The sequence below is a fragment of the Sinocyclocheilus grahami genome, unplaced genomic scaffold (assembly GCF_001515645.1).
Source record: "Sinocyclocheilus grahami isolate Dianchi unplaced genomic scaffold, SAMN03320097.WGS_v1.1 scaffold1186.1, whole genome shotgun sequence".
NCBI classification, from domain to species: Eukaryota; Metazoa; Chordata; class Actinopteri; order Cypriniformes; family Cyprinidae; genus Sinocyclocheilus; species Sinocyclocheilus grahami.
Window position 1 is genome coordinate 68,848 of NW_015506365.1, and position 7,155 is coordinate 76,002.

Below are 7,155 nucleotides of genomic sequence, written 5' to 3' on the forward strand. Positions count from 1 at the left end.
GTATCACAGTATAGAATTTTTAAAAAAATTATGTATTTTCTGTGTCATTCTGTGATAAGAATCAACTTGGAACCACTGAAGCAAGTTATTTCAAACACGACTGATGTTATATAATGATTTTGGAGCAAAACATGATGTTAGTCTCATAAATTGTCATGTTTGACGCTATGCTAAGCAAACATACTAGCTATCCCTGTTGCCAGGAGCATTTGTTTTAAAAAATAATTTTGAAAAGTAAAGCCTGTATCACAGTATAGAATAAAAAAAAAATTTATTTTCTGTGTCATTCTGTGATAAGAATCAACTTGGAACCACTGAAGCAAGTTATTTCAAACTCGACTGATGTTATATAATGATTTTGGAGCAAAACATGATATTAGTCTCATAAATTGTCACGTTTGACGCTATGCTAAGCAAACATACTAGCTATCCCTGTTGCCAGGAGCATTTGTTTTAAAAAATAATTTTGAAAAGTAAGTCCACGTAAGATGATTGTTGTATATATATATATATATAAAGAGCGCTCCGTTCATAATCACTAAAAAGCTATCATTCATCTCAGTTCATCGCGATCTCACAAAGATACATTATTACCAATAAAGTTATCTACCCTGCACAACACGTCAACACTTTGTTATAATGAGATGATTCATGCTGAACACAGTACCAGAACAAAAACTCAACAAAAAAAATGCAATTTCAGCGGTGAGTGGATTCTAACTCAAAAGCCTCTGATTTAAAGGGGTCATACGATGTTGCTAAAAAGAACATTATTTTGTGTATTTGGTGTAATGAAATGTGTTTATGCGGTTTAAGGTAAAAAAAAAAACAGTATTTTCCACATACTGTACATTATTGTTTCTCCTCTATGCCCCGCCTTTCTGAAACGCATCGATTTTTACAAAGCTCATTGGTCTGAAAAGCGAGGTGTGCTGTGATTGGCCAGCTATCCAGTGCGTTGTGATTGGCCGAATACCTCAAGCGTGTGATGGAAATGTTACGCCCCTTACCATACTGTGATGATGCCCTGTCCGGCCAGAGCGACGAGACAAAAACATTAAAACCCATTATAAATGAGGCATTTGTAGCATCCAGTGGGGACATAATTACGGATTATAATGACTTATACTGTCTTTTTACGCCTTGCGTTGCATCGTAAACATAAAACCATGTCTGCATTTGTGATCAGAGAATCTTGTATTAAAATGAGAAGCAGCTATTTTAATTTGAAATCATATTTCATAATATTACTGTTTTTACTGTATTTTTGATAATAAATGCAGCCTTGGTGAGACTTCTTTCAAAAACGTAAAAAAATCTTTCTGACCCCAAATGTTTCATTTATAGTAAAATATAAGTAAGTAATTGATTAAATAATCACCACATATATGATTATTTTCTGAAAAATGTGTACAGTCGATAATAATATATTTTAAGATTTTTAAATGTTTTTCCTTTCTGGGTCATTGGGTTTGAATTTCCGTGATGTGCTTAAGTGCACACAGGGAGGATGTGATTGCAGTGTGAGGGTGTGTAATTGGAGGTGTCGAGCCACCAACACCAGGTTCTCATGCCTGACTTGCACCATGGAATGTACTGTACATGAGGGTCTACGTTAACCGTGGCCAGGAAATACGCAAGAGTCTGAATTCTTGATTTCTCCCCCATGATTCCTCAAAGACCCTCACCCCTATTGAGTCAGAAAAATCTGTGCAGGTAAACATGACCCCTGGAGGCTAACCTTGGCTGAGGAGGTGTCGCACTTGTCTTTGGCCCACAGGTGAAGAAGCTAAACAGGCCTTAGCCCAGAGCACCCAGGCTTCTGAAAACCCCGGTCAGGAAAGATCCTGTCCTCTGTAAACCCTGTATTATAGATGCGGTGTGCTGGGCACACAAGACCAGATGTGTTTTAGATCTTGAAGAACATCAGTAAAAGGGTGATGCAGTGAAAAGACTGAGTAAATCTGTGCTCAACAAAAAAACGTGGTTTCAGCGGTGAGTGGATTCTAACTTAAAAGCCTCTGATTTAAAGGGGTCATACGATGTTGCTAAAAAGAACATTATTTTGTGTATTTGGTGTAATGAAATGTGTTTATGCGGTTTAAGGTAAAGAAAACCCATTATAAACAAGGCATTTGTAGCATCCAGTGGGGACATAATTACTGATTATAATGACTTATACTGTCTTTTTATGCCTTGCGTTGCATCGCGCCGTGTAAACATAAAACCATGTCTGCATTTGTGATCAGAGAATCTTGTATTAAAATGAAAAGCAGCTATTTTAATTTGTAATCATATTTCATAATATTACTGTTTTTACTGTATTTTTGATAATAAATGCAGCCTTGGTGAGACTTCTTTCAAAAACATAAAAAAATCTTTCTGACCCCAAATGTTTAATTTATAGTAAAATATAAGTAAGTAATTGATTAAATAATCACCACATATATGATTATTTTCTGAAAAATGTGTACAGTCGATAATAATATATTTTAAGATTTTTAAATGTTTTTCCTTTCTGGGTCATTGGGTTTGAATTTCCATGATGTGCTTAAGTGCACACAGGGAGGATGTGATTGCAGCGTGAGGGTGTGTAATTGGAGGTGTCGAGCCACCAACACCAGGTTCTCATGCCTGACTTGCACCATGGAATGTACTGTACATGAGGGTCTACGTTAACCGTGGCCAGGAAATACGCAAGAGTCTGAATTCTTGATTTCTCCCCCATGATTCCTCAAAGACCATCGCCCCTATTGAGTCAGACAAATCTGTGCAGGTAAACATGACCCCTGGAGGCTAACCTTGGCTGAGGTCATTGTTTACACAGTGCACAAACATTGTTGGTACGACGGCTAATCAAAATGGTACTTACTTGCGCTCATCCGGATTGTTCAAACCGACTTAAAACTAAAAGATTACAGTCTCTCGCGCGAACTCATTAGGGAATGGTGACTTTCCACGTATTCCCAACTTCTGAGCCTGCTCGCCTGAAGTTATGGTTGATTGCTCTTCGGCTGGATATCAACACACCCATTAACGTAAACTACACCAGAGCGCGTACACACCTCACGCACCGGATACCATGCGTGCGCCCAAAGACAGTCGGACATAGTGGTGTATTAGAGGTAAAAAATGATATAAATACTGTTCGGTTTCTGGCACAAACCAATCGTTTCCTGTCTTAGGACATCAATGTGTCGTCACGAGCCGCAGGGTTTAATTTGGATTTGTCTGTGCATGTTTTTTTTACTCTCATAGATTTTGTTACCATTGCCATGCATTATACGACTGATAGACTGCAACGGTTAAAGTTAAAAATTTCAAAGGTAGGCAAAAACATGTCGGAAGTCATATTTTTATTGTCTCTAGGAAATCAGGAGGAAAATAAAAGAAACAGGAACATTTAATGAAATGAAATAAAAATGCAATAAAGTATAGCATGTGGCCTAATTGGCAAGGTGTATGTTTCTTGGTTGCTAGCACCATAGTGATGGAAAGACAAACCTAATTTCTCTAGGTGTGCTGTTCGCACACATGCAGAGTTATGCCATCAGGGGACAACATCATAGGCTTTTCCATTCTGTTTCCTTTTGAAAGTTATTGAACCTTTGCTTTATTGAATTTGGCTTCCTGTAATGCACTTTCTTTCCTCATCTGTGGAGAAAGGTTCAACATGTCCAATTTTCCATTTTCTAAACAATTATTTTATAGGGATTTGTACGCCCTTAGTATTAAATCCTCAGGTCTTAAATGCTTTCAAAGTTCCACCTTGAAGGATTAAGATGAAGAAAAGGCGGATTATTACAGGTTTGGTGAATAAGTTTAAAGGAACTGTTCACCCAAAACACATTTGTAAAGAACTGTTATGCAGCTTTTGCTATATGGCAATTCATACATGAATTTGCATTTTCATCCAGTCCATCTGCTGTATTCAGACCATTATATATAACATCTATAATAATTTATGACTTTGACTAATCCCTTTTCTTAAAAAATGGTTTAAAGGCTGAAATGTGAGGTCTCTCATTTTATAAAAACCTTTTGTTTTGTCAAAATTTATATTATTTGAACTATTATTTGATTATTTGTAAAGGTTTTTAAATTGTCCTTTTTACAGAATTTTTGTAGAAGAATTTAAAGAGAAGGCCTGAGTATTAGTTGATCCCTCTTCTTCATACAACCTTCAGATATGAAATATAATACAATACAATACAATACAATACAGCATTTTGAGTGTTTTATTTTTTTTGCCATTTGGGTAAACAAAGAGAATACACTGTAACAATTTTGTGTAGAAACAATTTTCACTCATATTGCTAGTAAATTTCACAAATAATTACTAAGAATCAGCAAGTAAAACATTATATTAAATGTGCCATTTTAACGTAGAAATAGGCCTACTGAAAAAGCATTTTCTTGTGAAGCGTACTCCAATAATCTTTGTTCACAACTTCATAAAATAATGATTTTTACATTTTATACTTTGGTTTTAATTTTCTTCAAATATTTTTAAATGAGACAGACCCCCGAGAAAAAAAAATTACCAATCAAGGGTGAGAAATAATCAGTAGTTGTGACAGCATTTCTTGGAGCAGTAAAACCTTTAGCTGTACCCGTAAATTGTAGTAGCTCGCTCTTTCAACAGTTTCCTTGGCTTATGAAGAAAGAAGAAATTCACCAAGCGAATAATGGCAAATTATTTTTATCAGCACCTCTGACTATGCAGTTAAACATCAGTGCACAATATAATTATTTAAGCCGCAGTTAGCTCAAGGTTTTTGAAAGCTAAAGAATGAAAGAGCCCTCACCTGATTTAGAGAGTGTTGATCTGCCTTTATGACACACTTAGCACCTCATCATACTTCCCCAGATGCAGCTGTAAAGATCTAGAGCTTTGCCCGCCACACTTGGAACAGTGCTGATATTTACACAACAGGTTACAGCCTGCTGTTCCTCACTTCAGACTATACTGCAGTGGTAGGAGTTCCACTTTTAAAGTTAACGTGTTATATTATTTCATTACTTCTAATTAAAGTAACTAATAACATTACATTGTTCATTTGTATGTACAGTAATATGTTACTTTTTTCATTAAAGTGCAAAGGCATTTCTAGCCCTTCATCAGCACTTGGGACATCAGACCTTTTTGCAAACCCACTTGACCGATTAGATCAAAAAAGTGATTAATTCGCCGATCTGACATCGCAAGTTCTGATTCTAAACAATTGATAAAACACATGACTTGATTGCTGAAATATTTTCAGAGAAAATGATTCTCGGGTCAGTATACATCAATCTCACTGACACATACACTCTTAAAAATAAAGGTGCTTCACGTTGCCATAGAAGAACCTTTTTGTCTAAATGGTTCCATAAAGAACCTTTAACATCTGAAGAACCTTTCTGTTTCACAAAAGGTTCTTTGTGGAGAAATAAGGTTCTTCAGATTATAAAAAGGTAAGAAAGAGATGGTTCTTTAAAGAACCTTTGACTGAATGGTTCTTTGTGGAACCAAAAATGGTTCTTCTATGGCATCGCTTGAAGGACCTTTTGAAGCACCTTTATTTTTAAAAGTGTAGCCTAAGGATTTATCAGTAATATTTTACTCTCTGTATGTGTTCTATTCTCTAAAATTAACTGATTTATTAGAGTCATTCATTTGGGAATCTGACTACATTGGTTGCGCAGTACCCTGTTGAAAAAAACAGCATATGCTGGTTAGGTATGTTTTGATGCTGGGATGCTGGTTTATGCTGGTCCTTTTGCTGGTTTATGCTGGTCATGTGCTGGCAAAGGACCAGCATAAACCAGCAAAAGGACCAGCATAAACCAGCAAAGGACCAGCTTAAACCAGCAAAGGACCAGCTTAAACCAGCATCCCAGCGTCAAAACATACCTAACCAGCATATGCTGTTTTTTTCAACAGCTTTTGATTCACTTAAAAGAATCAGTTCATATTCAGACCGAGTGTTTTTTAATTTAATCTCACTGAAGAGTGTACAAGAACCCTTAACAGGTTCTGGAATTTGTTCCCACCCCTTTGCTGTTGTGAGAAATTATTTTAAATAAATAAATAAAAAATATGTGAAGTAAGAGTCACTTGCTCAGGAATCTGACTACACTGGTTATGCAGCATGCTATTGATTCACGTAAAGGAATCGGTTCAAATGAGTCATTTCTTCTGAAATCAGAGTACACTGGTCGTGTGTAGATTAAATTTTATCCAGATTTTGGATTTTGTCCAAATTTTGTCCAGAAATTCAGTGAGAGTGTTTTAATTTGGTATTCTCACAGAAGAATGCACATACAAGAACCATTAACAGAACTGAACTTTCCCAGTCCTAGTAAGTTTGCTCTTTAAAAATAAATAAACAAATGTTTTAACAAAGTTGGTGTTTCCAAAAGTTATCAACAATATTTAATGTCCAAAGAACAACAGTGTGGCTGATATGGACAGGAAAATATGATTACCCTGAAATAAGAAGAACGTGCTGTGTCTGGTTATTAAGATACCCTTCTCTTGATGATGTTAACAAGACTGAAATATGAACATATTAATTAACTTTGAATGCAGCCAAATTGCAAATACCCAGAACTACGTAATACTGGAACACATGACTGAATCTGCAAGCAATGCACTGTACAGTATGATAGGGGATGTCGAAATCATGCTGTACATCATGCATTATACTGAATAGGTCAAGAATGCGGTCACACACCATCTAAGGATCAAACACAGGGTGTTGAATGCTGAATGATGTCAGGATCTTGAAAACATTGCAGAAACTCTGCATCATTTTCAACACCAGATGACGTGTAAGCATGAGACCCTTAAAGCTAGCAAAAATATGATTATTTATCAATGTCAGTGAGTCATAATTGAAAACTTTAATCACCTGCACTAAACTGAAACTCATCTCCAAGCATTATTTCACCTTTCACTTCTTGTCCTTTTTTTCCAGCTCCAAATGTGCACTAACAGACGTTCTGTTTGTTAGCTGAGATCTCTGAGCTCTGGTCTGAACTTCAGAGTGCTGGACAGGCTTTGGATTGCTGGCCAGAGTATAAAGAAAAGGGGCAATTATTCTTTTAGACATTATATTATAATCCATAAAAAGTCAAAAGTTTGAAATCTGACATTTTTAACGACATTGT